The 13,833-nt window shown below is 28.9% G+C and overlaps 2 pseudogenes; both read left to right on the top strand.

Moving 5' to 3' along the window:
• Positions 1 to 4,274: 4,274 nt before the first annotated feature.
• On the top strand, positions 4,275 to 11,823 carry LOC132937978 (uncharacterized; annotated as a pseudogene).
• Positions 11,824 to 12,019: 196 nt separating this feature from the next.
• LOC132937971 (glutamic acid-rich protein-like) lies at positions 12,020 to 12,696 on the top strand (annotated as a pseudogene).
• Positions 12,697 to 13,833: the final 1,137 nt, after the last annotated feature.

The raw sequence follows: 13,833 nt of genomic DNA, 5'->3' as shown, positions 1-13,833 counted from the left end.
ATTCATAATTTGGGCAGTCACCAGCATTCACCCAGGTTTCGTCTAAATAATACACATGGCGACCCTCTTCACGATAGTTCCGTATTGATCTCAAGTACCTTCTTCGCTAAAGTATTAACTCGGTTTTTTCTGTTAGAGCACTGTTACGACCTTTTTTAACGTAACGGAATTTTAATTCCTTTAATAATTTAAAAATACTAGTACGCGATACGGTTGGCAAATCTTTATCATCAGACACAGCTTTGTGAATTTTATCGACCGTAGGGATTTCGCGTCGGAACCAAATACTGTGTACGTGCCTACGGACTGCATTCCGTGCGAAGTCATCGAACGCTTCAGTAATTTGTACTTTTACTCTCTTGCGTTTTGGAGATATTACTGTTTTAGTTTCCTTGTAATTACTGATGGTTCTAGGTACTGTTGATTCACCAACGCCCATTGTTTTTGAAATTATCACCCTCATTTGCCTCATTGACATACTTGGATCATCCTTAATAATTGTCATGTACATATTGACAATGCGTACTCGTTCACATGAACCAACAATCTAAAATAAAAAAAATACAAATTTTAAATACAAAAATATTATTAAAAAATATCGGGGCCCAAAATAAAAATTAACGCACTTCGTTTTATTATTGAAAATATATGAAAAAAATATTTAATCATCAATTCAATTATAATATTTCGTAATAATTACAACCAACAATAAATACAGTTGAGTCGCGAAAACTCGGAAAACTTGACAACTTGATTTTTTTTTTTACTCTCCTAGATAATTATTTCCCTATTAATTAGTTAGATATCTCGAATTGAATTTTTATCCCCCTTCAACTTCAAGTTATCACGACTCGACTGTAGTAGAAAATATGTCAACAAAATTACTTGACTATCAATTTGTTTGCTCAAATAAAATAACTGAAAATTATTCGAATAATTTATCTTCATACAATTTAGCTCTACTCTGTATTATAATAGCAATAAAATAACATTAATTTATGTAATTTTCTTTTTACCAAGTCGATTTTTACGGACACTGGTTTTTTTATTCGCGTATGTAATAAGAATAACTATTATTGTATTTCATATAATACTCACTTTTCCTCGTGTATTCTTTGTTACTGGTGAAAATGCTTCTACGCCTTCAATTGTTTGATCATTACTGCTATCCATAGCGAATTATGTTGATGAATAAATACAAATTCGGATAAAAAATAATTGTAAGTACAAACATCCTATATTATACTCGTGGTTTTTTGACTGGCCAAATTCGTACCTTACCCAATTAATTTTATTGTCAGCAAAAATATTAAAGCAATTTTTCAAATCTATACAATATGCGGTTTATATAACTGACTATATACGAAGCGATACGATACATGATAATGTCCAATAATACATAATATTTTATAAGTCAAGTGACTGTTTAACAATGTGTGAGGTATCTATACTTAGATGTTAATAATTTTATTTTTCGTATTTTTCAATTTTTAGTGCACCCTTAGCGCATATTTCATATTAAATAGTTAAAAACTGACTTTTTAAAATTTAAAATTTTATTTTGATGAATATTTTTTGATGATGGTTCTTGACGTGAATCGTTTTTCTTAAACAATGATATTATATTATTGAATTCAATTTTAACACCATCCATTACAGTGACCCACTTGTAACCTACTGTGCAGCAGAGCGACATCCACTCACCCACCTTTTTTAATTTGTGTCTCGTTACTTTTTAGGACGGTAGAAATACTTGCATTTTATTCAACAGCACCTTTTCTGATAGGAAAGTGAATATATCTGGTACATTGGGGGGGTCAAAAGTAAAAACATTCCAGTAGTTTTCATAAGTACCGTGAAAAATAAAAGAAAAATTAAGAAAAAACGGCAATTTTTACGCAAAATCGGTTTTTGACAAAATCGATTATGGTTTTTGGGGTAACTCTAAAACAAATGACCGTAACAACATGACATTTTGACTGAATGTTTATATTAGAATTTTCTATACATTATTTTGAGCTGTTTACGGACATTTTAATTTCCATTTTTTTTTAGTTTGTTATTCTATAAATATAAATGCAATTTTATTTGTTGGTTAAAAAAGCTTAAAAATTTAATTGAAGGCTCCTAGTATATTGTTTCGAAGGCAGGTGAAAAAAATTAAAAATTCGGAGTCACAATTTTTTTTTATAAGCATTTAAAGTTCAAATAATGACAAAATACGTAAAAATGACAAAAATTTGCAAATTATTTTGAGTTAGAAATTCATGAAAAATTTTCTTTTTAAATCTAAAACCACTGAAATTATTATTACATTTTTACATTCTAGTTGGACATTATATGAAACTATTGTCAAGTTAAAATTATTAGTTTTCTATTGAGTTTACATAAACTACCATGTTATTTTATTATTTCGAATTATTTTACAAAATATAATTATTATCATTAAATAAAAAGTACAGTCCACTAACATATTATATTATTTTCCTGTTGTATAATGTATCATTATTACTATCGCCTAGCGCTTTCTAGTGGAGAGAGTTCTCAACCAGCATCATAAACCCTCTGTTATGCTACACATCACAGGCCATCGTATTTTTTGTGCAATTCGTAATGGCTGTCTGGAAAATGTTTTTAATTATATCGAAGAAAGATTATCTTCTAATAAAATGTCAGAACTTAATCCATTTCCCATTATTATTATTTATTAAATTAGTATATTAGTTAAATATGTGCTAAAAATTACAGCAAAATAAATACAGTTTTTCGTTAAAAATGTTATTTATTTTAATTATTTTCCTTAGTTAAAATAATGTTCTATATCTCTATAATATATAAAAATGGATCCCTGTTTTCCTTGGTCATCGCATCACGCGTGAGCGGCTTCACCGATTTCGCTAATTCTTTTTTTGTTGTGTTCGTAATATTATCAGAAGGAGGTTCTTATGTAATACAATTTTAGGAAAATCCACCGGAAAAGTAGAAAATTTGGATGTATAAAATACAACAGTGGCGCCATCTGTCCAGAAAAAAATAAACTAAATAATTAAAAATTTAGTTGCTGATTAAAATAATAATAGTGTATTGTATATTGCTTGCTATTGGTTACGAGCATGTTTGTTGATTTGTATTATTATTTTTCGTCATTATATATATATTTTTTTTAATTATATAAATGTGAAATGAAAATCTTTGTACAGGGTAAACTCTGAAACTACTTATCAGATCTTCTTATTTTTTTCTTTAAACGAATGAGTATATGAGAAGGTTTATATGAAAGAAAGTTTTAGGAAAATCCACCGGCAAAGTAGGAAATCTGGATGTCAAAAATACAACAGTGACGCAACAGGTTAGGTTAGGATTTTGTATTAAATGATTATATTAATCCACCATAAGTAGAATACGACAAACTTGGTATACCTTTGATACTTTAGAGTTAAATCATACACTTACGTACAAACAGCACGGGGTTCTCGATCTACCGTAGGTAGATTGCCTACCTGATAATATACAGCTGCGAATCAGAATTTTTATGTACCTTATATTTTTTATAAAACAATAATACAGCTAATAGATACAGATTTTATATTATTCATTCAAGTTTAATTTAATTGTTGACCTTGATTCTTGAAACATATTTACTGCAGTGCTTGATTTTCGATGAAAAAAGTCTAAAACGTGAATTTGGTGAATGTACAATCAGCCTCAGTTAGCGTGGCCCGGCAGCCGAGGATGGTAGCGATGGCTTTCCTGATCATATCCAAGTTTACATTTAAAGTACAGTTTACTGCAGTGGTTTACAAATCTAGAACAATAATTATTAAAGTGTTTTTGAATTTGTGCGAAAATCGTAATATTAATTAGGTTGAATTGCCTGCGTGTTTTTTTTTCTCGACGAAGCTGAGTTGCGCACACTATGAATGACATATTATTATTTAATAATTATTTAATTTGAATCAGTAGTAAATTCAAGTATGTACCTAGTTATTGATGTCCATCAAAAATTGAACTGGAATTTCTTAAAATTCTAAAGCATGTGACAATTTTCAATAATTCATTACTACTAAATTTTTACCCTAGAATGCACCCTTACTGGAATAAAAGACTGGGCTTTTAGAATTTTGTTCGATTAAGAGGACATTGTACACGCACATGTTGTCTCCATCTTACACGCATACGGGATTTTTATTATATTTTAATTTTAAATCAAGTTATAAGTATTTTAAAATTGTATACAAAAGAAATATGGAATATTGCCTCCTTATCAGACTGTTATGGTGTTAAGGTAAGGATGGAACCAAATAAAAAACAAGCTACATAATATTAGGTTGTAATATAAAAAAATTACTTTTAACTTTTACTGAGATTCTCAATGGGCACTTAAAGGCAGATTAACTACTAGAAAAAGTTCAGTGTAAAGTACCAAGTGGTCTGACCGTAGGAGTTTCCCCTACTGTAACTACCTACTGCTGCTGTAGTTACTCCGGTCCAGACTCCATTAACATTTTTAAATTCACAACAGCAGCAGCAGCAACAACAAAAAAACCAACAGCAACAACAACAGCAAAAACCACAACCAAATCAACAAGAAATCACTAACAAAATGAAAATATACAAGGCTCTTGTACATTCCAATCGAAAGAGCTTGGTCATGTTCGGTAAGTACATTAATTAATATTATTTTAAAATTATTATTAAAATTTTAATTTTATATTTTATATGCGCTCTCATACGAATAAAAGCGAGCCTGAAAAACCTATTCTTAGTCACCCAGTAGATTACAGTTAATTTATATAAAAGTAATTATATTAAATATTTAATTTTATTTAGGTACCACGACAGAAGAAACGACTTTACAGATGTCAAGTATGTTCTAAATACTTTGATAGTCGAATTATAATTTCAAATTATTATTCTATTAAGGTTTTTTCTAATATTTTCTTTTAATAACTCTTAAGTGGTATAAATTAGGAGCCTGTATTATTATTTAAAATATTAGAAATTAAACAACTATTTTTTTTTTATAAATTATTAAGACAAGGAGTACAGTTAAAAACGACATTAAAAAGTTTGATGGATTTTGGAATACAATAAACAATTTTATTTAATGAATAACTTAAATTATACAATACTAAGGTATGATTTAAATCAAATTAACATAATGCAATAATGTTAAAAATGAATTACCTAACAGTAGTTAGTTTCTACTTACATACAAGTAATTTATTGTTTGATATTCGCGATCTATTCTTGATCTAAGCTATTACATTTGTGATTTGTAAATTAAATATTTAATACTAGTCATTATTTCATGATGAGAAGATAATATTCGGATTATTTTTAAGACAAATTTAAGATCATTAAAAATATGCCTGAATTAATCAATGTTATAGTTTTAATCAATTATTGTACGCGATAATATACGTATTATTTATTAAAATTTTAGAAATTAAGCCACTATTTTTTTTTATAAATTATTAAAATAAGGAGTAAACTTAGAAACGACATTATAAACAATTTTTGGAATACAAAAAACAATTTTATTTAATGAATTACTTAATTTTCTGCAAGCCGGAAAAATTTTGACCATGCACCCAAAAAGTGGTGCCGCCGGACTCGATACCGATGTCCAATGTCAGATGGACCGGAGAACTGTTGTTGCTCTTCATCGAACACATACTATTGCTGCTGTTGGTTAACAAATGGACAAAACCACCACCCATGTCCCAGTCATCAATCATAACCGTAGCCGTTATAATCTGATTGCCATCCAATGCGTTGACTCTATTGTTGACCGAAAACTTTCAACAGGACGATCGTTGGCTTTGCATTTTCACCGCTGTATTGTCCGCTCACATGTGTTCGGCAACCAACCAGCGGCATCGTTGCTTCCGTACACGACGAGCACGTCCATCGCTCCTTGCACATAGTTCCGTTTGTGGTCGTTATTCCGTTCGTGGTTGTAGTTCCCAACAAATCAGTCTCTGCGAGAACCTCGTGCATCTGCAACTGCAATATTGAATACAATGTACTAATGGGTAATATCGTACATTGTATAATGTATAATGTAATATATATATTATATTTATTATGCTATACCTACGATAGTATCTTCCTAGTCATATGTTTTAGCGACTGTAGATAATATTAATTAAATTGTTTTTTTTTAATTCAGATAAAGTACCTAACGGTTAGCCGGGTAGGTTTGGGTTCATACTATATACAGTGGTTGAAATGGCTCAAAATACGTGAGGGATGCCGAGGCCCGGTTCAAGAGGTAGGCGACATACATTTCAAAATATTGATAATATTATATTGATAGGGGCAGTAAAATTTGATTTTGCTTAGTTCACCATTTTCGCTTGAGACGGTCCTGGGGATACCTTTCAAATTGTATCCAGTTTATACATATATATATATATCGATATGGCTTAAACAGTCGTACACCATGTAGATTGTGGGGGGAGGGAGGGGGTAAGTTAAACACCATATACATTAATTTTTATATACTTATATGTTTTGTATATTTTTTTATATTATATGGTGTATATTATTAGTTTATATTTCGCATTTATCTATAATAAGCTACATTTATTTATTGTATTTATTCTATTTATTATATTTATTAACTTTTGTAAAATTAATCAAAAAAGTTATAACTTTGAACTCTAGAATCGAATAAAAATATTACTTATGTAAGGCAATATATTATATTGACATAATGTTATAAAAAACATTAATATATGCACTTTTGCAGTATACTTTAAAAATTTTCCGTGTTCTATTAATATGCAAAAATGCTTGAACAGCATTATATGCAATTAAAAATATTCATTTTTTTAATAAAAAACAAAAAATATTTACATTTTCATGTATCTATTATTCTATCTTGATCTTTTTACGTTTTAAACGTTTGCCTTTAACAAACATTTTATTTATAAATTTATATTGTGTTATTGTGTTTATGGTAATTACCTATTAAACTATTGCTCAAATGAACAATTCATTGTGGGACTAAAATGTTTCGAATATAATTAATACCAATAGAATTTGTGATAAATTATCAAATAATATTTAATCAATTTAAAATTTGAAAATTAATATTAAATATAATATAGGTAATAAAATGTTAAAAATTCGCTTCAAATAAAAATATAAGAAAATTTGCACTTGTATATAGAAAACAAATAGCTAAATATGCAAAATAAAAAATATTGCATTTATTTTCTAGTATTATGATATGTAACAAATTCATATACCTACCACGTATTTATGTTTTGAATGATAATTGAAAAACATGCAAACTCCTAACGTCTTAGATCATAGTTAATATTTAATCTTATCAACATAAAATTGTAAGAAATTACGTTTAGATTTATTAGATCTAGTATTGTCATATTAAACAAGGCCCAATTTAAAAGAGCAAATAAATAGCTAGGTTCTTGTTTCTTATAAAAAAGTCATAATACTTATTTATAATATTAAGAAAAATCATTATTCATTGTATTATTGTTAAACTAATTCAAAAAACCATCGTAAAAATAAAAATTTTATGAAAAACAACACTAAACATTGATAATATTTGGTATATAATTATAAGGAGGGATACATTATTTTCGACAAAAAAAGTGGATGGATGGTAAATGTAAATTATTAAAAGTGGAGGGATGTCATCCCACCCTATGACCCCCCCCACTTTGAACACTGACTATATATAATTGTACCTACTACCTTTATCAATGTAATAAGCACATTTGTAGGTACCATGTCCTTCTTACGCAACACAGTACCTATAATAGTTGAACATTGGCACTGGATGTCTGATCCGACTTCTAGATTATAAATTCAACTTAAGGGCAATTTATTATACACGATAGTATTGTCCGATCGAGTAATATGTATTACTACCAAGTGTAGGCATTGTAAATTATATTGTTATTTTGGTACAACATAAGATAAAAGTGCTTTATCTAAGTGCAGTAGCAGCCACAAAGTTAAGGTATATAATGTTATATCAATTTAACAAGCACCTTTATAAATACAACTTCTTATGCAGCACAGCATAATAGTTGCACTACCTAGTTGCATGTTACTTGGAGGTGGGAGCTTTATATACTAGAATGATCTTTATTTGATATAAATATTATGTACTTACTATGATGATTAGGAATAGAAATTGATTCAATGATAAACTCTTCCAGTTATGCCAAAATGTAAAACTTCTGCTGACAAACATGTCCCTTGGGCAATGTGCGTTTTTCTGAAAATAATCAATCATATAAATTATAATATTCCATGCCATTTTAGATTACAGTAAATATAAATTATACAATAAATAAACAAATTACAAAGTAAACAACTTTTTATAATGTACCAAAGTTGTTTTCATTTTAATTTCCGAGTTCATGCAAATGTCGATTTAATTATAAAAGTACCTTGAGCATTGTATAACAACAAAAAGGCTAGATAATAATTTATAGTATAGTTAACTTGTTTTATTTTATATTTGTAATATTTAATTTTATACAAATTGATTACACCAAATTAATTAGTTGATTAATAACCTTTGTTAGTTTATATTTGCCATTGGATGAGTCGAGTAAAAATGTAATATTTCGCCGGGTACCGAGTAATGGCCGGGTACCCGGAACATCTCTAATAAATATTATACACTATTATTATTATTGTTGTTTATAAATTAAATTGCATACGGTTGTGGGTGCACTGCTGTGGTAGTTCCTGCGCGAGATGCTATATGCAAACATGGTACCTATGTATATGTACCGCTAACGAGCAGATACGATTGATGTGAACGATGTAGAGATCGGATTGTCGCGATATGACATTTACATTTTAAGAGCATGAGTACGGTTCGGGATTCTCTGACTGCCCACCGGCGACACGCGAATAATGACTTATTATTTATATTGAATAATATACATATATCTATAGGTGCGTGGAATATTTTTTATACATTGTTTTAGTCAAATATTTCGTTATGTTGAACCGTTTATAGATTTCTCGAGTGAGATTAAAATAATTGTTAGGTACCTAATATAATTTATATTGTAATCCATAAGTATATAGTTATGGGTACCTATATCACTTAGTATAATATGCAGCAAAGGATTGAAAATTTAAAAAAACGATTCTCATAAATAAATCGTACTGTAACCAAAAAATCTAAAAAATATATAAACACAGTTATTTTTACAGACATTTTAAGTTCGAATTTGGATGAAATTAGGTACATATTAAAACCAAGAATAACGATTTTAGTTATTAACTTGTAATTTAAAGTTATTATTCGTGGATATATGAAACTTTTAGAGTATTTATATTATTATTAAATTTTATAGATACAATGACATTTTCAAATTACAATAGTATCATCAATAATACCAATAGTAATATCATAGACTGACAAACCGTCTTCGCTCAGAATTGTATTTTGTATGCAGTGGTTTTATATCATTGAATTCAAATTTAACACCATCTATTACTGCGGTGACCAACTTGTAACCTATTGTACAGTAGAGCCACGCCCACTTACCTGCTTTTTTTTTAACCATCATTAGTTTAAAAAAATTACGTGAAGCACAAGTAATTTTGAAAATTAACATTTGGCCTTTTCAAAAATTCTAGCGAAGACAGCTGTAGAAAACATGAAAAAGATTTGAACTTTGTTTTCACTCCAAGAAAATGTTATATTTAAATGCTTCATTTCTAGTGAGACAAACTTCATTGAGGGGCATGGGTTGCCGAGCGGATTAAGGCGTCGGTTGCGACCCGCACCGTCACCGTCTTGAACCTCGGTCTCGGGCGGCACTTCTCTTCGGGCAATCACGGAGGCCGTCACCTAGGCATGCCGATATGAATATAATATGAATCCGTAAGGCTGTTGCTCACAACGGCGTGCTTAATAATGGATATATAACCTACATTTTTCGATTTTTTATTGTTTACTAATATTTTTATATTTTTTAATATCCCATGTGTATTATAATTTCATCGATAATCCATAGTTATTTGTTGGATAGTAAACTTATAAAATATGAATATTCAATTAATTTCTAAAATGCACGTGATATACGTATGATGTACATCAGCTATACAATACACAACATAGTATACAGCATTGCTGGAGCCAGGATTTTTTTTCGGGGGGTGGGGCTAAAATATTAAGCTTTGCTAAAAAACTAAACTTTACTTTACTGAAACTCCCATAATATTTTCTTCGCGGGGCAACCAGTGAAGTTACAACATTACAATTTTTATTTTTTGTCGGCAATTTAAGTATGTGCTTTTTTAAATTTAAAACAATATTACCCGTAAATAGGTTATAACTTATAATATATAAATTACCTTATTCACATTAATTTAATCAAAATATATAATTAGTTATATCATATAGTCTGACTGGCTGCTTTCGCTTAGAATCGTCTTTCATATACATTGATATCATATAATTGAATTAAAATGTAACACAATCCATTACAGTGACCCACTTGTAACATACTGTACAGCATAGCGCCACCCACTTGCCGACGTTTTTATTTTTCATTAAATATTATATAATTATTAGAAACAAATGGTAAAAAAAAAAAAAATACTGCACAAAAATAATTTATTTGTATTTGTGGTTCAAATTGCCCGCCATTAGATCTACCTAGTAAAATTATTAACGGAAATGATAACGTTAGCACGTTTGAGGGAAACCATACGCTATGGTGTGGCCCCACTGGCTGTTGCTGTTGGCACGTCTTTTTGATGGCGTCGCAGCGTCGTGTTTTGTTGTCGGTTTTCGTTCGTTGCGTTTCTAAATCGTGAACGTATAATATTTATATTGTTATAAACATTGTAATATTGTTGTAATAGTCATAACTGGGTAATTAATCATCTCAAATAACATAATAATTTTTTTACGGTGTTTGCATCTTGCTTGGATTGAATTCACTCGGTAGCACCCTTCGGCATATAGATAATAGAAGAATCTAATATCTTCTATTATATATTATGCTTCGTGGTGTGTGCTGGCCTCGTATTTAATTTTGTTGTATTTAATATATTTTGAGGCTTAGGTTCGATTCTAATGTCACTATAATCTGTGACGTGTAATACACGGTCAGTTATGTCTGGGTAGTTTTTGGACGAACGTTTATTAGACTCCTCGTAAACACGACTGACTACTGTGTCCGACAGGTGACAAACGAAATACCTATAGTTCAATTCGTACACATAATACGAGCCATCCGATAAGACTGCTCTGATTACTATAACTGAAACATCATCGATTATAAGACTGACGGAAAAGCAATTTGTACAAGTATGTATAGTTAGTTAATAGTTTTTTCAAGTAGGTATCTAATTGTTGTTTTCTAGGCTACCTATATCATTTTGGTTTGTACATTACTGTGATGGTTGATTTAAAAAGTATTACATTGTCGGTGAATAAAGATTATAGTATTATAAAGTAAAATGTTAAATGTATATTATATTTCTAGTCATACTCTTATTATTCTATCAATTATTGTCAAGTTAGTTATTATTTATAACTTAGAAAATGACATTTTTTTCCTAGATATGATGGTTGTCTGTTTCCTTTGTGATGAAAAATTGTACGGTGAACGTACACAGGTGTGTTCTAGCATTACACCACATAGTAATATACCATATCCACAAAAAAATTCTCAGCTTATGGTAGATGAAGTTGTGGATATTGTGACCCCTACGGACTACATGTGCAAGAACTGTTCCTTACTTTTGACTCATATAGACATGTTGGGAAAAGATCTGAAACATGTTAAAAAAGCAAAGTTGTAATATATACAAAAGAAATATGGAATATTACTTCTTGATCAGATTGTTAAGGGTATTGTGGTAAGGATGGAACCTAATTATAAATAGGCAACATGTTATTAGGTTCTTATATAAAAAAATTACTTTTAACTTATATTTAGATTGTCAATGGGCACATAAAGGCAGAAGAACAACTAGAATAAGATGTTTTTAAAGTACCTAGTGGTCTGACAGTAGGAGTTTAACCTAAAATAGAGTAAATGAAAAATTAAATATTTATATAACAAATCTTCTTGTCTTAATTACTTTATTTTGTTTTTAGGAAAGAGAAATGGAAGATTCTATTCCATTTATAACCAATGTTATGAAACTGAAACCATCAAAGACTCAAGAAAATAAAGTAGAGCCTCATATGGACGTAGACAAATATCAACAGGATAACAATAAAGGCACTGTTAACACCGATATGATGTTGAATGACAATGTCCACACTAAAGGATCTGGAAATGTTGAACAAGAAGAAAGAACTGAAAATACAGGCAAAGGAAAAGGATCTGAAAACCCTCGGGAAGATAAGACTGTAAAAGAAGTCAAATCGAAAATAAAACCTGAGCCTGCCCAAGAAGCAGCCGCTGAAGAAGAAGATGATGAAGAAGATACAGTACTGCCTGATCAGGAAGAAGCTGATCAAGAAACTCCAGACATTGTTGAGAAAGAAGTTGATGAAGACAATGCAAACGTGGAAAAAAATACGAGAGACTTTGACATACAATCAATGTTAGCCGCAATTCATAATGATAATCTTCTGACAGTGGGGAAACACAAAACAAAGATGAAGATCTATACAACTTCTTTAAAGTTTATAAGCTTTCAGTTTCATCCTTGATATTTAGGTAAATATTTATTATTATTAGATGAATTCACTAGTATTCATGAAGGTATAATATAGTCTTTCCTTAAGGTATTTATTAGACCACGATCAGAGGCATAAAACATGAATGAATCATTGTAATAGTTTTAATAATCTTAGCTTAATCAATACATTTTGTAGGTTACATTATATTACATTAACGTAAAGTACTAAACTTAAAAATTAATTACTTAATTATAGATATAAAAAAAAAAATTAAAATTAAAACCCAAAAAAATATTAATATATTATTTTCTAGTATAGTTATTTAGTTTAGATTAGCTTAAAATACTGAAATGTACACTTGAACTTCGTTTGCCTATTACTTTTAAGACAAATTCAAACGCATTTATATATGCTTGAATCATTGTCGTAGTTTAAATTATCTTAGGTTAGTTAATGATTGTCTTATTATAACTACATTTGCATATATTTAATATGATCATATATAAAAAAAAAATTAAAATTTAAATACAAAAAAATATTAATTTATTATTATCTAGTATAGTTATTTAGTTTAGATTAGCTTAAAATACTGAAATGTATACTTGAACTTCGTTTGCCTATTACTTTTAAGACAAATTCAAACGCATTTAAATATGCGTGGATCATTGTCATAGTTTTAATAAACTTAGCTTAATCAATAATTTTATTAGAAAACCTTAAATCCCATAAGTGTACAGTACTAAAGTACTAAAAAAAATAAAAAAGTATAAATATATAAAAAAAAAAATTTCAAAATAGTATCTACTTCAGTTTTAATTTTTATTATTATTTTCAAAATGTGTAGGTTAGCTTAGTATGCTGAATAGTATTCTAAATGTTATTATGTTTGTTAATTATTTATAAGCTTTCAGCTTCATCCTTGATATTAAGGTAAATATTTATTATTATTAGATGAATTCACTAGTATTCATGAAGGTATAATATAGTCTTTCCTTAAGGTATTTATTAGACCACGATCAGAGGCATAAAACATGAATGAACCATTGTAATAGTTTTAATAATCTTAGCTTAATCAATACATTTTGTAGGTTACATTATATTACATTAACGTAAAGTACTAAACTTAAAAATTAATCACTTAATTATAGATATAAAAAAAAAAATTAAAATTAAAACCC

Source organism: Metopolophium dirhodum, chromosome 1 (genome assembly GCF_019925205.1).
Source record: "Metopolophium dirhodum isolate CAU chromosome 1, ASM1992520v1, whole genome shotgun sequence".
In the NCBI taxonomy this organism is placed as follows: domain Eukaryota; kingdom Metazoa; phylum Arthropoda; class Insecta; order Hemiptera; family Aphididae; genus Metopolophium; species Metopolophium dirhodum.
Note: the sequence above shows the minus strand (reverse complement) of the source record. Positions and strands in the feature narration are given on the sequence as shown.